Below are 18799 nucleotides of genomic sequence, written 5' to 3' on the forward strand. Positions count from 1 at the left end.
TTTTCTCTGTTGGGCTATAGAAAAATATGCATTATGGGAAGAGAAACCATGAACCTTTATCCTGTCAGTTCAATCTCTGCTGGACCCTGAGGAGTGTTTTGCAATGAGTGGCAGTGCTAAGCCAAACTGCCATCCTCTTGGTTAGATCTTTATCCATTAGTTTCTTTGACCTCTGATGCCTTTGGGGGTGTCCAGCTTGAGACATTTGTAGCTCACATCCTCCTTTAATACTGAATCATTTGAATTTTGATGTGGCCTGTTAGTTACAGTAGTGTTGCAAAATCCCTTTTCTATTGCCTCATTATGTTAAAGGCCTGTATGTCCTCCCAGCCTGTCACTCAGCAATGGGAACTTACTGAAAGCCCTACAGTTACCCTCATTAAAAATTAGCAGGCTTGTTCTGACTTTTTACCATGGGTAGGCTAGGATTTTGTGAGGTTCTGTCCCCTGTTATTGACCCCTGAGCTGCTCTCATCTGTTGAACTGTTTCATGCATACATGTAAATGAAGAGCTGTATAGTTGGCTAGCAGAGATGTCCTTATGCTTGCCTGGCATTGAAGCATAGACTCATCTTATTACATCAGTTTTTAAATCTGCTAAGACTTTTGGCTAATCCCATTTAAACAGAATTTTGTATACAATATGCACTTCAATCCTTCCACTGGGACTCCAGCATCTAATTGCTTCAAGCAGTCTGGATAGCTCTGAAACACAAGATATTTCTCTGTCCATAGCATATCATCCTGGTTGAAATTTGCTTTGGTTGTCAAAGCTTCCCATCCTACATGCAAAGGTATTGGAGCATGCTGACAGTCTCCCACTTTGGCAGCAGTGTCTTATACTCAAATCAGCTTGTTGGAATCTCCATAACCTATGTGTTGCTTGAGTGCCTTGGCAATAGTTTATGATTTTTTTAACGGCTGATGATCAGACGGTATGTTCATCTTGTACTCAAAAGAAGGCTGATTCAGAAAGTATAGCCAATACATGCAGGGCTGTTGTATATCAGAGCTGGTACTTAACGATTTTTCTTACTCTTCCAAAGAAGTATTCCTGCGGGCTCTGGCCTTTTTCCTTGTTATATCATGAAATAGGAGATACAAGAGATGAATACCTGCAGTGGATAAACTGGACTGGATGGGTCCTTGAGAAGTTATGTAGTCCATCCTTGACTCAAGTTACAGTTATACCTGAACCAGTTCTGGCACATTTATTGGATCAGCTCTTTAAATGCTCCCATGGTAGACACCGCACAATCTCCCTAAACAATCTGTTCCAATGCTTCATTCTTCTTAGCAGTAGAAAATTTTTCATAATCTCTAAGAAAAACATTCTTGCAACAATTTAAGCCCACTATTTCCTATCCTGTTCCCAGCAGCCAGGAAAGCCAGTTTATGACGTTCCCCTTTGCAGCAGATTCTTATTATGTTTTAATTTTATTATCTTCTCCTGTGTCTCCTTATTTTTTCAGTTTTCCTTTATGTTTTATATTTTCTGGCATATCATCATTTATTTGCTTTTGTCTGCCTTGTTCTGATTGTCCACATTTCTTGAAGTGTAGTGCCTACAATGTATTCAGTGTGTCAGATGGAGCTACTTTTTGTAGCACTATTGAGTAAACAGGAAAAATGTTTGCGTGTCTCATTACAGTCACTTTTTTCTCTGTAGTTTGGCATTACAGGTTTGTGTTCAGGTTCTAAACCCCCCAAACGCCAGAACCTCCACTACAAAGCTGCTGCCCAGCCAATTCACTGTCTAGTGGTTATGTATTATTCTTAAGTGTTGGATTTTGTCCTTTATACTGAATTTCATTGCATTTTCTCAAAATGCATCACCATTTCGTTCAGATTATTTTGAATTTTCTTCTGGCCAAAAAGTGCCTGCAACTTTTTACAGCCTCTAGTTGTCAGCAGATGTAACAAATATATTCTTTGTTCATTCAGCTAAGCCACTATTGAACTTGGCGGTTAGTGGCAAATCCATAAGGTTTCCCATATGTATGGGAGGGAAATGTTTCATACAGTGTTAATTTTTTTAAGTGTTCATAAGCTTCTAGTTAATATACTCAGAAATTTTTGGAAAAACAGTTGGCTTTCCTAGAAATTGTTGGATTGTCTTCATGTCCTTTGGTTTCAGGATTTTTTTAATGGCTCTGTCCCTTTGTGTCCAGCAGGAATCCTTCTGACATTAACAGTTAGATGTGGGAGACCTCAAGACCTCCTTGTGTTCAGCATTCCAGTAGTGTTGTGGTTTAACCCAGGATGGCAGCTAAGCACCATGCAGCTGCTCAGTCACTTCTCCCCCGGTGGGAAGGGGAGAGAATCAGAAGAGTAAAAATGAAAAAACTCATGGGCTGAGATAAAGACAGTTTAATAGGTAAAGTAAAAGCCATGCACGCAAGCAAAGCAGAACAAGGAATTCATCCACTGCTTCCCATGGGCAGGCAGGTGTTCAGTCATCTCCAGGAAAGCAGGGCTCCATCACGTGTAACAGTTACTTGGGAATTAAAAAAGCCATCACTCCGAACATCCCCCCCTTCCTTCTTCTTCCCCCAGCTTTATATGCTGAGCCTGATGTCCTATGGTCCGGAGTACCCCTCTGGTCAGTCGGGGTCAGCTGTCCCAGCTGTGTCCCCTCCCAACTCCTTGTGCCCCCCAGCCTGCTCGCTGATGGGGTGGGGTGAGGAGCAGAAAAGGCCCTGACTCTGGGTAAGCACTGCCCAGCAGTAATGAAAACCTCTTGGCATTACCAACGCTGTTTTCAGCACAACCCCAAAACACAGTCCCATGCCAGCTACTGTGAAGAAAATTAACTCTATCCTAGGCAAAACCAGCACAAACACTCCACATTCTGAACATATGTCCAGCCTGTCCCAGTTAGGTGTTTTGATCCTGAATTCTCCCTTACTTTAATTCTTCTTCTATAACAAAAAATGTCGTCTGCTATAATCTTGTATAATCTGTGAGTTAGCAGTAAAGGCTAGCCACACACCTATAGATGTACATCTGGCCTGACCTACGCTAGGACTGAATTACTACATTCACACCTGCCGAGAGCTGTGATACTGCTATGAGATGTGTTGCCTTGCTTGTGGTGGTTGTGTTGCCCACACACTGACTTCCCAAAACTCCAAAGATGATGGAAGCAGCAACGTCTCTTGTTCCACAGCTTTCCTGTTCACCATCTGCTCTTCCAGTGGCCTCAGGAGCATTTTACTGAAAATCAACATCTTTGGGCATTTTTTCTAGCCCATTACTAATGCTTGTCAAGATCACTGGGACTGCACTGCAGCTGATTTAAGAACACAGGAGTGTATGTGACACTCAGCTTGTAGGTGTTAGGTTACACTTAGTGTACATGTTTCCATAGTGCTCAAATGCTCAGGAGCTTGGACCTTGTTTGAGATCTTCTCTGGAAGTCTCTGTCTTCAGGCCACTGTCTGTACTTCTATTCTTTGCATGCCACTGACCACCCAGTATCTCTGTTTTTCACATCTCCGGGGCACTGTTGTTCGTAGACTGGAAATTGTATCTTGGTGTTTCTGCTTGATTTCTGCAGAGTATGCACCTGACTGTGAAACATGCATTTCTGTTCCATCCCCATCCTGGGTTACTTAGCTTGATTCTGTGGATCTGTTGTGCAGCCTAGGATGCCCTTTAGTACAGAGTTACCATTGCTAGTAAGAGGCCAACATTTTGGGTTAAGCTAGCAGGCCTCAGGACTTGCCTGGGTTTGGACCTGTCTTGGGCTGCCTGCAGCTTTGTCTGAGCTTCTTCTGTCTAACAACCAGGTGACTGCTGCTTCATTTGTTTAAGGTTTTACTTAGCTATGTACAAGGATGGGGAAACTCATGTTACCATTCATGGTTTTGTAACTGGCAAGTATTAACTCCATGTGGTTGTTCTGTGTTGAATGAACTATTGATGACTCTAGAATTAAAATGCCGCATAGAGGAGCACAGGCAGGGGGTGACAGCAGAGGCTTTGAAGGTTTGGACATGGGACTATACCAGCAGCCCTGGGGCTACCAGGAACTTGCCAGTGGTAATTACTGGTCATTCAGAGAATGCAACTTTGGGAGCTGGATAAGCTGGTTTTAGGGATGGCAAAGAGGAAAAAAATCAAGTATCTAACAAATATAAAGCAGGCCATATATAGTAAATCTGACCGTAACATGGAAATACAGAACAGCAAAGAAAGAGCAAGGGGTTAGTGTGTCTTGCAAAATGTATAAAAATAATCCCATGCAGATTCTAGAGTGAGGAGGAAGAAACACCCCACCCCACTCCCCATCAACACCAATCTCCTGGCAAAGAGTTAGGGATGCTAAAAACTTGTCACAACACTCATCTTCTCTTTGCCCCTCAGACTCGAGCCATCAGTTTAGGACCCAGAGGGATGACAGATGGGTGAGAAGGGATACCTGCTAGGGATTGTGTGTATAACAGTTTTAACTGTATTGTTACACAGACTATTTCAGTACTACGACTACCACTACTACTACTACTACTACTACTACTACTGGTAGTGGTAGTGGTGGTGGTGGTGGTGGTAGTAGTAGTAGTACTACTACTACTACTACTACTACTACTTGTGTTTGTAGTGTTGTATATACACATGCTTCTTCATCCCACATAAACTGCACAAGTGGTAGTGCAGCCATTCTATGCCAGTTGGGGATTATTCTTTTTCTGTATTATTCACTTCCCTTGTCACTCAGTGGCATCCCTCTAGTACAGTGAAACCTAAGTTTGCAATGGTTAGGCAAACAAAGGACTCTGAAACTTAGGAGTCTGCATGTGATTCTAATAAAAGACATCTCTTGGCAAACAAACTTCAGATTTTCTAACACTGTGACTTGTGACATCAGTAAGGGGGCAATTCTGTGATGAAGTTTATAAACAGTTTGCAGGTGGCTTTTCATTTAAAATTACCTGACTAAGCAGAAGCAAACATCAGGAATATTCCAAATAGAGAGGTCAGCATCTTCAAAATAGCCTTTGCAAGCAATGTTATCACAATGGTTCTAAGTTTTTATGGCATTTTCCAGTAAGATCTGCTTGATGATTCACAGAATAATTTCAATGTGTCTTGATATATATTTTAATCAAGTGGCTGAGTTAATACTAAAAACATACATTTATTTTAACATTTTGGGGACAATATGAAGTTTCCAGTTTGTTACAATAATACCACTATAATTTGTAACAATAAAGTGCCTATAGCCATGTCCCCATAGCTTACTAGTACATCACAGACTTGGGGCAAAACTGTGTTATTATTGTAATGATTCAGAGAAATTTAATTCAGTCCTTAAAGGCACAATATATCAGTCAAAGGAAAACCAGAAGCAAACCCAGACTAAGAAACTAAGGCCCGGTGACTCAGGAATTTTCACCTGAAAATGGCGTGTCATATGAACACAGCGTGAGCTCTTGCAGAAGACGAGGGAACAGGCCATGATAAGTAACAGGGCACAGAGATGAGTGGGAGGTGATCGGTGGGATGCTGCAGGAATAGGGAGTTTATGTCCGGTTTTATGTAACATCATTTTAAACTACCCCCGTCGAGATCATTAAACAGAGTGTTAATGAAATTAACAGATGATGCAGATGAATACTGCAAACACCACTGAAAAAAGAGAAGCAGGAAATAACAAGGAGTCACCCTGACAAATGCAAGATAATATATCTGGAAAACAATAATTCAAAATGCAGATTATTTTTTCCTCTCTGGTGGGTTGACTCTCAGTTACACCAGAGCTGGTGGATGGCAGTTTGTGTTTCTGTGTTTCCTCTGACAAGGCAGACGAAAAAATGCACGTGGAGCTTTTGCCAAAAGGATTGCTCCTGACCAAGCAGCTTGAGTGACAACCAGACTGGGAACATAGCATGTTCTGTCTCGCAGCCACTGTGGAGTGCAAAAGCGGTTGAGATGGCTTTCGTCTGAAAATCGGCTTGGTAAATACAGCATAGAGGGGTCTCCTTTTGTGAGCACCAGATGCTAATGTCACGTGTTCTACAAGTTAAAAGTACTCCTTTCTATTTGCAGTCTTGCAAATTTAGCTGGCTTTCTGAGAGGCAAACTCTTTTCTCCTACTGGCTTTAAAAATCTGCTTTGTCTGTCCTGCTGCTAATTGCAGCTCTTTGCATCCTTAAAATCCTAGAGTTTTCAAGGAAAGATAGGAGACTTTTTATCTCTTTCTTTCTGTCTCTAGTTTGGAAATTTTCACATTTCAGAAAGCAATTCTGCTGATCTCTTCCTAGCCGTGCTGTTATCCATACAGATGTGCTTCAGGTGCTCTGTTTTAGAGTTTCTCATGAATATTGAGTTGTTGCGACAGACGTTTTTCCCTTGTAAAAACAACCTTTAAACATTTTGGGGATTGATCGTGTCATCCATCTGTCCATTCCCCCTGCCCCCCCATGTATACAGTATATAGAGATTTCAAGGAAATGTATGTCAAGAAAATACAATAATGAAAAAGTAAGCCTAATATTGGATTTGCCAGCCCATTATAAATTGTCCATATGTAGTAAGGTGGAAAATACTTCCTGGTTTGTTAATTTACTGAACAGCCCATGCTTAACTTCCAGATCCACGATCTTTGTAAAATTTGGTGTTTGGACAATGCCAGCACAGCAGGCTCCTGATTCACAGAAGGCTTTTCCTCATCCTGCAGTAACACCACTACTGGTGACTACCACGAGGCAGATTATCCTTAAATGCTAAGGATTGCCTAGAAAATTATACTGAAAAGAGTGTTCTGTGTTACACTAGCAAAAATTACATGACAAAACCTGATGGTTCAAATTATAATCTACTTGCAGATTAACAGGTCATATGATAAAGTAACTGAGATCAGCTTTGTCTGTAATGTGACAATCATCTGTATACACATATGTGTGTACGCACATTGTTTCTTCTATCGATGGGGACATGCTATGCAGGGAATTATGCCCAAGGAATAACATGCTACTTATCTCAAGTGGTGCATCAACCATGTGGATGAGCAGTTATCTGGGGGGATATTTACCTTAATTAAGGCAGTATCTTCAGTGAAATGTAGAGGACCAGAGAAACTGAAGCTGCCCATGTAATCAATGAAAGGCAGAGCCAATGAAGGAACAAGCGGAAGAATCTAGGGTAAGTATTTTAAGCTGAGGGACAGGAGTCTCCCTCACCCCAGTTGGGATACACTTAGGCAAAACACTGATATTAACCCTTTGCAGAATGGAACCATGCACTGGAGTAGCCCAGAGAGCCACAAAATGGAAAAATAAAAATTAAAAAAAAAGGAGAGAGTTAGACTGACATAGTGCTGAAAATTATCTTCTTGGTGAGATTTTCCCCAGTGCTGAGGCACCCATTTTTGGTTATCCTCAGCTATGAAGTTCAGGCTTGTGGGATCCTATTGCACTGACACTTTTTTAGGAAACCTTTCCAGGAGTGGTGGGGCTGGCAGATGGGCACCCCAGGCTGATTGTAATATGAAGGTGAAGAATGAAGATGATGCACACTCATGCAGCACAGCCCATGGTCATAAAAAAATTAATGAATCAACTTTCAAAGGTTCCATAATGTTTTCCAAAAACATTGTAAATCATCCTGTAATGCAAGAAAGATTACAGAAGAAGGTTTCAATGAAGGTGACAGCTGTCACATTCCCAAATGCAGTGAGAGATTTTGCTGTTCACAAGGTGATAATCTTTTTGGTTGAGGCTCTATAAAATGTCCATTTGTAGGATTCTTTTGTTAATTTTTACTAGCTTTTAACACATGTTTACACTAAAATGATGAAAGGGAAGCTTTACTTCTGGAAATGAGATAAGTATCACAGTGGTATAAATTCTTTCGGTTTCTTTTAACCACTTGTTTTACTGTCCAGCATACTGTCCTACTCTGGCATACAAAAGAGTTTAAACAGTTCTGTAAAAGAAGTTGTTAAATGTTTTTCTTTTTCTTTGGGGGAGGTGGGATGTAAAATAACTTCATCAAATTCTAGAGAGTATCCCCGCTTCCCACCTTCCCTTTATCCTGTACTACAAGAATCCTTGTTCAAGTTCAGGATTTTATTCTCAAACTTATGATCAGAGATAGTATCATCTTCTCTAAGAATCTAAATGGGAAAAACAACTATTACTGCAACATTGAAGAAACAGAAATACAAGATAAGGAGAGTTAATCAAAGTCAGGTCAGTGGCAGTTCTAGGAATATAGTTCAGCTATTTCAGTGTCCCTTTGGTGCTCTTTATGAGCAGCTCTCTGCTGCGGGTAAGTCTGTAAGACATCTTTTCAAACTAGGGAAATACTCTTATCTTATGGTTGTAATCTAAATTTTGTGTGTTTGTGCCTGTAACTGAGTTACAAACAATGCTGTGTAACTGCATCAGCAGCCATTTGGTTGTCATGAGAAACTGAATCCTTCAGGTTTTGGGCATATCGCACTGGCAATTGAGGTCGAAATGGCTCCTTTGGAAATATACCCTGACTGACACATCACGTAGTTCTGCTCTGTGCTTGTCTGCGTTCACTCTGCTCCTTAACTTGCTCCTCCTGGTGCCCATTCTCTGTGCCCAACCAAGGAACTTTTCAGTTCCTTTGGGAAGCCAGGGTGCTGCCCCGGCTCTCTGCAACCCAGGCTCAGCGCTGATGATGTTTATTACTGAATCACGCTGCACTACTTGGAAGCCAGGGGTTTTTTTTAATTAAAAATGATTGGAATCTCAAACGTAGGGCCCTCTGCCTGCAGGAATGAATGCAGGGGCTGCAATCTGACAGTCCTGGGCAGAATCAAGCCTTGCTATTTCGCTTACACTGTTTATAAATGCGTAGACAAACAGACAGGATCCCAGTGGGACAGTTAGACTGTCTTCCTTGTCCCAAGGCACGATCAGCATTCCTGTTTGCTTCGCTCAGCATTCCTGTATGGTTGGGCTTTGGTTTAATTTTGAATCTGTCGATTAAATGTGATTTTTTTACAGGGAATTTTATAGTCAGTTTTTACCACATGGAGAATTTTTATTGTTAATTACCATGGTATCATTAGACAGAGTAGATGTTTGGGGAGGGAAAGCTGTGCACAGCTAGTTGCCCTCTGCAGCACGAACATTCATCTCCCAACATTAACATGATTTGTTTGACTCCTGCTAACACCACAATCAAAAATATTGTGCCAATAGCGCAGAGTGAACTGGAGTTCAAGAGCCAGCACCCCTGCTAATGGAAATGAGTGCTAAGGAGCTGCCATTACTTAAGCCAGCAGAGGATGTTGCCTTGGGTTTTACATGTTTGTTTTTCCAGAAATTGTCACAAAGACACTAGTTTTGTTTTAACTAGACAGAAAGCCAGGCCAGAGTTCTGTCTGCAGATTGTAGCGCTGCAAAGTGGAAGAAGTGAGTCTGCGCCAGCACAATGTGAGCATATCTCTGAGGTGAGCTAGTTGATTACACAAGGGAGGGGGACCGGCTGCCAGCTCTCCCCACTGGAGAACAGTTCTGGGCAGCAGCAAGGGAGAGTGTGCCAAGAGAGAAAGTAAGTCAAATGTCCAGTATGGGAATGGGGGGAATTAACAGAACTCTGGTTTTGGGGATCATAACATGTGAGTTGGCTTTTACATGTAATCTCCTTCTCCATTCTCCATAATAAAGCGCCTTGGTACAAGCACTGAAGATAGTCTTGTATCTTTTCTTTTCTGTAATTGTGAAGAAAACCATCAACCTCTTCAATAACTTTCTACAGGCACAGGAACTTCTGAGCAATTAGCAATCAGAACTGAGATTTAGTGTGTTGAAGTCATTTACATGAAAAACACTACAGAAATAGGGAGGGTTTTAAACCTATGATTCTCATTGCTAGAGCATAGTTATGTAAAAATATCAGACAAAAAGCTGAAGGTAAATTGGATCAAATAGGATCACTGGATTGGTTTTGCATGTGGTGCAATCTGTGGAGCCTGTATATCTGGTGTGCATAATATGGAAGGCGTGTACAGCACCTGGGGTGCAAATTGTGCGTAGGATTCCTGCAATGAAAACCCAACTTTCTTACATCTTTTTCAAAGGTGGAACGTCCATCTGAGGGATTTCCAACACTACCGCTAGCATGTGTAAGCCACCACATTTAATTTGTATCTGGAGTTTGTACCTATAAATGGCATCAAATATGCATGTGTCTGCTATTAATTAATTGCAGGGACTAGGGCTTGCAGATGCTGCTGTTGTAGCATGTAGCAAAAACAAATCCTTGCCCAAAAGTATTTCTGGTTTAAAAATAATTTGCATAGATATTTTGTAAAACTACAAGAAACGGCTACTTTCAGCAAACCAGGTGGCTTTACTTGAGCATGTGTGTGTGTCTGGTGCTTAAATTAAAGCTTGTGTCACCTTGCTGTTTTCTTAAGTCTGTTCTCATTGACAGTCATTATAAAATGCTAAGGTCCTGTGCCATATATTAGTGCCATGAACACCTTTACAACTGTGATGACCAACTAATGATGTGTCAAGGTGATCAGGAGCAGCAGAAGCCTTGAGCATGTTTTGAAGAGGGGGTTTGCTTAAGGGAAAATAACACCTTAAGATTTGTGCAAGGAAATAATTTTAAACCAGGAAAATAAAATAACCTAGGAAGAAGCATCTGGATATTAGACAGTTATTCAGAGCTCATAATACACTGTGGTACTGTATGTGGCTCACTCAGTAGCTAAAATTAGGTGATTATGTAAGGAGACCACAGCATACATCTGAATAGCTACTGTATTGGGTTAATGATGTCACTCATCTTTATTGAGTCTTTAGCTATTCTATGGCTTGGCTGGGGTGCAGTGTGAATTCAAGAGTCATGAAATCATAGCCAAGTTAAACTTCAGTGAAGTAAACACAACAGAGCTTTTACAAGGGAAAGCAAAACAACTCCCAACCAAAGGCCTCCCGTTGTGACTCCCAGGTGATGTTGCCACCAGTGGTTATTCCCTGTAAACCTTCAGGAAAGCACATTTATAGCTTTTAAACCAACGATAATAGAAATGCCACAATGAATCTTTCAGTTTGCAATTGGTTTGGAGAGATCAGATGAGCTATTGATTTTAGCATTTTGACTGTTGACTATGAAATTTGTTATGTTTGCATTGAGGTGCTACCACTAAGACAACTTATGAACTCTGTACTGTATACACTGTTGACATGTATAAATAAATATGTGTATGCCAAAGGTAAAACGAGAATTAAATTTTATCCACACATACTAATATGCCTTAGCTTTCACACCAGATACAATCCAAATCCAAGTTGAATGTCCTATCATACTTTTCATAAAAGTGGTTTATTTTCTTACCTACGTTACACGCTGTAGCTTTTTCACACTTGGCAGTAGTATATATGCCATACATTTCTCCACACAGTTGCTGAGCCTTTTTCTGAATAGTTGCCAATTTTATATCAGGAGACTGAGGAGGACCATCAAGTAAAGGTGTGGATGCAGAGACAGACAGGTTGGTTTCCTCAAATTTTGTGTGGCTAAGCAGCTCTGAGCCATGTCAGCAGTTACTCGTTGTCATGGCTCTGGTGCCTTCATCTAGAACGTTCCTGTTTAGACAAGCTTTGGGGCTGCCCTCTAAAGTTTCTCCGTGGGTTCTCTCTTCCAGTGGCCTCGAATTCTGGTATCACAGGCTCTGGCAGACAAGGCCTCTACAAGGCAGAAACCTGGAAGTAAATGAAAGCCTGTTTATTCCTCAGAAGGTGTCCAGACCTGCAGAGTCACAGGGCTTTAAAATGCCAGAAGTACTTGTTTGGGGGATAACTTGGCGATGAGCAACGAGTGTCCATGCTGGGAGCAAGGCGTTGATGGTGGCTGCGGTTTGCAGCCCTGGCAGTGCATGTGCAAGCGCCTGTGCTGGCCACAGGCAGAGCTCCGCTCTTCCAGAACAGAAAGCAAAGACTGCTTTTGGAAACTTGCTCTTTCCCTCAATATCTACTGCCTTCTTTGAAGTAACCGTTCCCACGCGTTTCCTGTCAGGGGGTTCCCTGGGCCCCCACTCTCTTTTCACTCCCTTCTTTTTTAATCCGGGAAGCTGCCTGCTTTGGGAAAGTTTGCCTGGGATTGCACTGTAGCCATTTGTTTGCAATGAATGAGAAGCATTTTTCATTTTCTCTGAATTATTGTTGCCAGATACCATGTGTACACATGTTGCAGGCCATCTTGCAGAGGGAGCTGGCAAATCTGCAAAGCTGATGTGCACGGCTTCGGCAACTGAAATGGGCTCCTCTCAGCCAGACCCCTGCTGAGGTCAGGAAACACACATTTATTGCTCTCTGTAAGATTTCAAAAAGAAGGTTTTCTTCAGCTGGGCTGAAATACTGATGTTGCAGCCCGGCCTCCCAGATCCAAGGACCTTTCTGCTTTCTCACTGCGCTCTCATCCGTCCTGTTTGCTAAGCAGTTTTGGCAATTCTCAGCAGCACAGGCAGTCTAGAGCAAGCGTTAGGCTTTTGGGGAACACTTAGAAAGCACATGGATGATGAGATTACAACTGTGCAACTTAATGCAGTATTAGGACTCTCTTTTCAAGTGATTTTCCTCCTCTTAAACTGATGATGTGAAAGTTGTTGCTGTCCTCATCGTCTTCAGCAGGGTGGTTCTGTAGTGGTTAGCTATCAGAAAGGAGTGGCTTTTTTCTGCTTTGTTTTTTTTTATTTCACCATGTCCCAGAAAGTGTGACTATGTCTACCCTGATTAGCATCCCATCAGTTGGCTGATCACAGGACTTATCAGGATGGACACAACCTATTTGCAGACTAGTATTGGAAGAGAAGTGCCAGGAGTGGGTAGCTAAGGATTTCCCTGATAGGATATTTCATCTTTGCAATGCCAGAGCACTTTGTTTCAGCTTTGCCATATAGCCTGAAGTGCTGTGTGAGATCCATGGGAGAGGTGAACTGGGCTCCCTTTTTTGCTTGTCATAGAAAGCCTTGGCTGAATTGATGGGTCATCACAAAAGGTTTCCGTTTTGCTGAGCTGACTTCTTCTGATGGAGAAACAAACAGCTGAGTTTGAAAAAGCATAGGAAAAACAGTCAATCTTTACTGTTCTTCTTAAAATATTTGTACATGGAAACACTAAGAAGTCCAAGGAGCAGATTATTTGCTTGGTTCCTCTTGCTAAACAGTTGTCTGTGAGACTCCCTGTAGGTCTAAATGAGGCTGGTAACCAGTGAAGGAGTATCTCTCCCCACTGATCCTTGTGTGCAATTCCTTGGATGAGGCTCAGAGGACACGCTTTAACTTGGTCAGCCCTAAACTGGTCAGGCAGTCAAACTAGATGATTGTTGTAGGTCCCTTCCAACTGGAATAGTCTATTCTATTCTGTTCTGAGACTTCATATGGACACAGGACAGCCCCACAGCATCAGTAAACCCCTGTGCACAACAGAGGCCGCTACACATTTACATACCACCACTTTGCAGTGTCATGCCACTGGTAGTAGACTTCTGTTGGATGTGAATGCAGGCAGCTGTTTGTATTTCTCAGGTGCATTGGCCTTGTTGCCCACAGTCACAGTGCCAGTGCTCAGGGAGGGTGGCAGAGTCCAGGCACAGAGAACAGCAGCCCGGTGCGGTGGATCACGGCATGTGTGGCTTCTGCATTTCTGTTAGTAAGCAGAGCAGGAAAGGGATTTTTCCATGGGGCCTCCTGAAGAAAGGCAAAATCAGTACACACAGTGAGTTTTCACTGCTGCTTATGGCTCTTGTATGGGGATGGATATAAATATCAAGACATCAGCTGGGCCATTTCTAGAGTGTGAGAAATTATTGAGCCAAAGCACTAAAAAGTGAAAAAGAGGCCCTGTTTTAAAAATATGCTATTTCTGGGGGAAAAAACAGCTATAAATGTCATCAACAGGCTAGAGACAAGAAAGGCAATAGTACCAAATGATGAGTGGGACTGGGGGGGGATGTGTGTTACAGAAACCAGGTCTCTCTCTCTCATAAGGAACAATGCTTGACAGTTTGAGAAGAGCTGACAATAAAACGCATGATTAAATGAGCACCAGAGAGCAGACTCAGCCATAAAACTATACATTTAGTGGCTGTCCTAGCTAAGCCACAGCAGTATTTATTGAGTTATAACACTGGAAGAGGTGAATAAACATGACTGAGACCATGTGGGCTCAGAGGGATTACCTTTGTTTTTAAGAGAGGCTTTACCATATTTGCTCAAAAACCTTCACACAGTGTAATTTTAAAGTACACATCTGACCCTGTAGTTAGTGTCAAAGAAGATAGCAGAGATTTATGGTTTATCATGAGATGGGTAAATTAAACCAATACACGAAACTTTTAATGAACTTTCTTGTCCTAAATACAATAGTGTTGCTGTGGCCTCTGATTCTGGCCACTCCTGTTTTCCATTTATCCTTCAGACAGTGGGGATGGGGAAACAATTTTAGGCTGTGCATTATTTCACCTTGTGCAAAAAGTATGTCAGGTAGGGAAATGTCATGTCATGTAACCGATGTCGTGTAGGAAAAATCTATGAGATTTGTTTACATTAAATATGGCCACTATCACATCTATTCTAAAAGAATAGACAAAGATTTAAAGGGATTTAAAACCATCTCCCAAGAGCAGCTAGCCAAAGAGATATCATGTCACAGAGGTGCTTCGTTGGTTCATACTAGCCCATAATATACAGACTCACTCACAGTCAAATATAAACCATGGTCTACTACTGAGACTTACTTGCATTGTCCTATAATAGTCACATATTACTGACAATAAGAAATCAGCCTAAGGTGTTACCAAGCCTTTCTTAATAGATTAATGGAACAAATTCCAAGGTTTTGGAGAAGTTTTTTTTAACTATTCCAAATTTTGTTCCACCAGTTGTCAGAATCAGAAAGGGAGGTTTCCATACTCCTTGCAAAAATGCCTTGTTATCACTGGCTTGCTCTGAATTTTTAAATGAGATTCCCACTTGTAGAAATGAAACCAGATATTCTTCATAGGAAAAGACTTGCTGTTAGCAGAATTTGACTTCCTAGATAAACATGAGAAAAAACTGCTGCAGGACTTTCTTCAGCTCCCCCCAGATACCTGCCCCTTAGGTTGTCTTCATTTCTTCATTGTGGTAGGCACACAGTCCATGTGGGAGCCACAGAAACTTTCTCTTTTGGAAACATTTTTGCATTTACCCACTTGTTTCCTGGCCTGACAGAACCCCTTTTTCACTGATTATCACAGCTTGGCGGGGTGGCCTGCGCCACATCTCGGGTTCTCCCTGAACCCTTTGTTTGCAGCAGCACTTGGTCATCATTGCTTGTCTTTGGGCTACTGCCATATCCCTTCCTCTAGTAAGAAGGGCCTACTCATTGCCTATGATGCATCTTTATTTAAGGCAGCCCTCTGGGTAGCTCCCGGAAGACAAGGTCCCTTTAATTAACTTTCTGTGAGCACAAGACACAAGATACGTTCCTAAGTCAGCTGGGTGCCTCAAACCTGGAGACTTGGGGTCTCCATGCATTGACAGCTCTGGGAGGTGGGTATCTGTTGGTACCGCACAGTGGCCCAGCCCTGGTGCAATGCCTTCTGGCCCCACAGTGACTGCACAAAATGGTTTCATATCAGTAAAATGAAATCTTATTTTGGCTGCCACTCGATATCTTGTATAGACCGACACAATTGTAGTTAGTTGGGTTTAGACCTGATATTTGGCAAAAAGTTTGGTGTTAAATGAAGGGGATTCCCAGAAGGATGCAACGTGTTGTCTCTGAAGCCGTGCCTCTGATGAGTCCCCATCCAGGACCTGAAAGGTATTATTGGAAACAGAATGGAGAACAGAACAGAAAATATCAATGTGCCTCTGTGGAAATCCAGGGTTTGCTTCCATCCAGCATCCTGATGGGAGCATCTTCCCCCCAGGAGGAACGTGGTCCAACTGGAAGAGATAGAGGAGGCATGGATGGTGAGAGGTATGAGGGCTCCTCAGGTTGGACAGACCCACGTGGATTACGAAGGTGGAGAAAAACTGGCAACTCATCAGGACACAGTAATGAGTGGGCAGTCGATGAAATGGAGGTTTAGTGCCAGCAGAGAAGTGCTTGCTCACACTGCACAGAATTAAATTGCCCCAGAGTGCAGGGGAGCCCGAAAGAATAAATTCGCAGAGGAGGATGTTGGGTGCCTTCCCAGGGATACAGACCTGCCAAGGGCTGTTGGACACCAATAAAACATCTGGCTCAGAAAGTTCCCTGAACTGCAAATTGTTGGAGCTGGGGTGGGGTTTCCAGGGAAAATACCACTCCCAATTTGCCTTTTTATTCTACTCTTTCCTTTCCCAGCTGAGGGCCACTACCAGAGATAGGGTATTGGGAGATCTTCATCCTTGCCCTGGCTGTACAGTCACTCTCACCCCCAGAGGACCTGCCTAGTCCTGTGGGTAAGGAGTGTCCATGTCTTTCAAAATTCAGTTATCCAGAGTTGATCTCTAAGGTCTGGGGTTTTTTAAAGGAAATTTTTCATCTCCAGATAAAGCTGCTCTCAAAAATAATACCAAATGCTAACAAGGACTGCCTGTTGAAGCCCTGTTTGTATCTGAGAGGGGAATGATTTTAACCTGTTTACAGTATCTGTAATGCCAGAGATTAATGTGGGAGTGATGAGACAGTCAAGGAAGAGAAAGCTGTGAGACAGCACCAATGGAAACAGGGAAAAGAAGGGGAAATTAGCAACCTGGTAAGAGCACAGTGAAATGTCTTGAATCTCTGGAAATCCCAGGACATGTGAAATAAGTAAGAGAAATTTGGAACAGAAACAGAAAGACTAGGGGGATTGCACAAGGATCCTGTCTTTGTATTTGTATGTGAATATTGCCAAGAAAATCAACAGCTCTGATATACTTATTTACATTCCTGTGAAACTGGAGTAACTCCACGACAGTCAGTGGAGCAGCTCTGGTGAGCACGTCGGTGGCTTTAGACCTGCTAGGACCACCTGGGGATAAGGTGTGCAGCTCTGGGCCAGGGACTGGTGTTTTTATCTACCTTCCCTGGGATGACAGAGAGGGAAGTGTTCCTCATCCAGTGTGCTGACAGGCAGGAAACCAAAAATTTGGGGCAGCAGGAGGATACCTGCACCTGTGGCCCAGGGCTGGGACTGCTGTCAAAAAGCTAGAGAAGTTGTTCACAAAAGTTCAGCCCTGTGGGTAATTACAGCATCCCTTTCCAACCTTCAGAAACCCATCGTGTTTTTTGCCATTTCTTCAGCTGCAAAGCAGAAAGGTTTCCACACTTGTGACTGACCCTTTTGGGCAAAAGAGAATAAAATGCTGCAGTTTTGAAGTGAAAAAGCCAACTGCAAGTGAAGACATTTCAGTGCTGACCTCGAGTACTGGTGCTCGGTGCCTGCCCAAGGAAACTTCCCGGCATCAGGCTGAGCTGAGCACTGTGTTTCTCTCACTGGACACTGCTGTGGCTTGTGTGAAAGCCACTGGGGTTAATACTGCTAGAATATATGGTTTGTTTAGCTATTTTTATTGACCCATGAATACAGCTACCGTATCATTTATTGTAACGTTAGTAGTTCAGTCCTGTGATATTCGCTAGAGAAAGTCTTCGCTTCAAGCCAGTGGGAAATTTTTGCTAGGGTGAGGAGTAAAGACCTGGCCTCTGCTTTGCCTTTTTTGTTTTCCATTGCAACACAATTAACCTTTTCATTAGAAGAGCTCTGTTCCAAATAAGCAAACTTCTCAATGTGTATTACCGAGCCATTTCAAGCTGTCTCTTGCTTTGGAACAAAACATCTTTGTTCCAGCCATGCGTGACATTTGAAGACCTATTTATACAATGTGTCAGCTCCATTTGTTTTCTTCGTCCTGATATTTTCCTCTGTATTTTTGGTTAGCCATCCAGATTGCAAGGAGCAAGGCTGCTGCTGGTTTCCTCCTGTTCTGTTCCAGACCGAGGCACTGGCTGCCTTTGGCCTTTCTCCCCTTTTGCGGGCAGAGGTGAAACAACCCAAAATCAAAACACAGTTTTGCCTACTTCATCCTCTCTGCACTGAGACCAGCACCACCAGACAGCTGTGGGACGGAGTGCACAGAGAGCTTGCAGAAGGACCTGGTATTATTACAGTTTCTCTCTGGATGCCCTGCCTGTGGGTGATGCTGCCTGCGGGATGTGCATGGCTGCAATCCCTTCTGCTGGAGGGGACTGAGCGCCAGATTTCCAAGTTGTGTCACTAAATATGCCCTCCTGCAAAATACCTCCTTTTTCCTTAGATGTTCATAATTTGTCCCAAGTCTTAATCAGCCTTCTTGTCTGACAGCACAATGCTAACTGATGCAACAAAACCTGATGCAGAATTAAAAAAAAAAAAAAAAAAATCCATATCAAGATGTTGAGTAATAAAACTTAACATCCTCCTTATTTTAGTATTGTGTAAGTGTAAATAATTATTTAATTTGGTCCATCCTTTCCTTGTAAATAATTTATCTAACTTGAGACACATCTTCTCCTTCCAGAAGGGACCCATGGTAATGCTGGCCCTGCTAATCAAGCAGCAACATAATGTCTGTCCCAGCACTGGCACTATCTAATGACAAATGAAATTTTAAGTCCTTTTCAAAATCTTCTACACAACCTGCCAGCTGAAGGTTTCAAGCTGCTTTAATGCATGCAGAATGCCAGGGAGATAATGCAAGCCTTACTTTAACCAGAAAATGAGGCTGAAGGTGCCAGCCTAGCAGTGGTGAGCCTGGGATTGCAATGGCAAAGCCCCATGTGCTCGCTCCAATATCACCAGGAAGGTT

Source organism: Haliaeetus albicilla, chromosome Z, assembly GCF_947461875.1.
Source record: "Haliaeetus albicilla chromosome Z, bHalAlb1.1, whole genome shotgun sequence".
In the NCBI taxonomy this organism is placed as follows: domain Eukaryota; kingdom Metazoa; phylum Chordata; class Aves; order Accipitriformes; family Accipitridae; genus Haliaeetus; species Haliaeetus albicilla.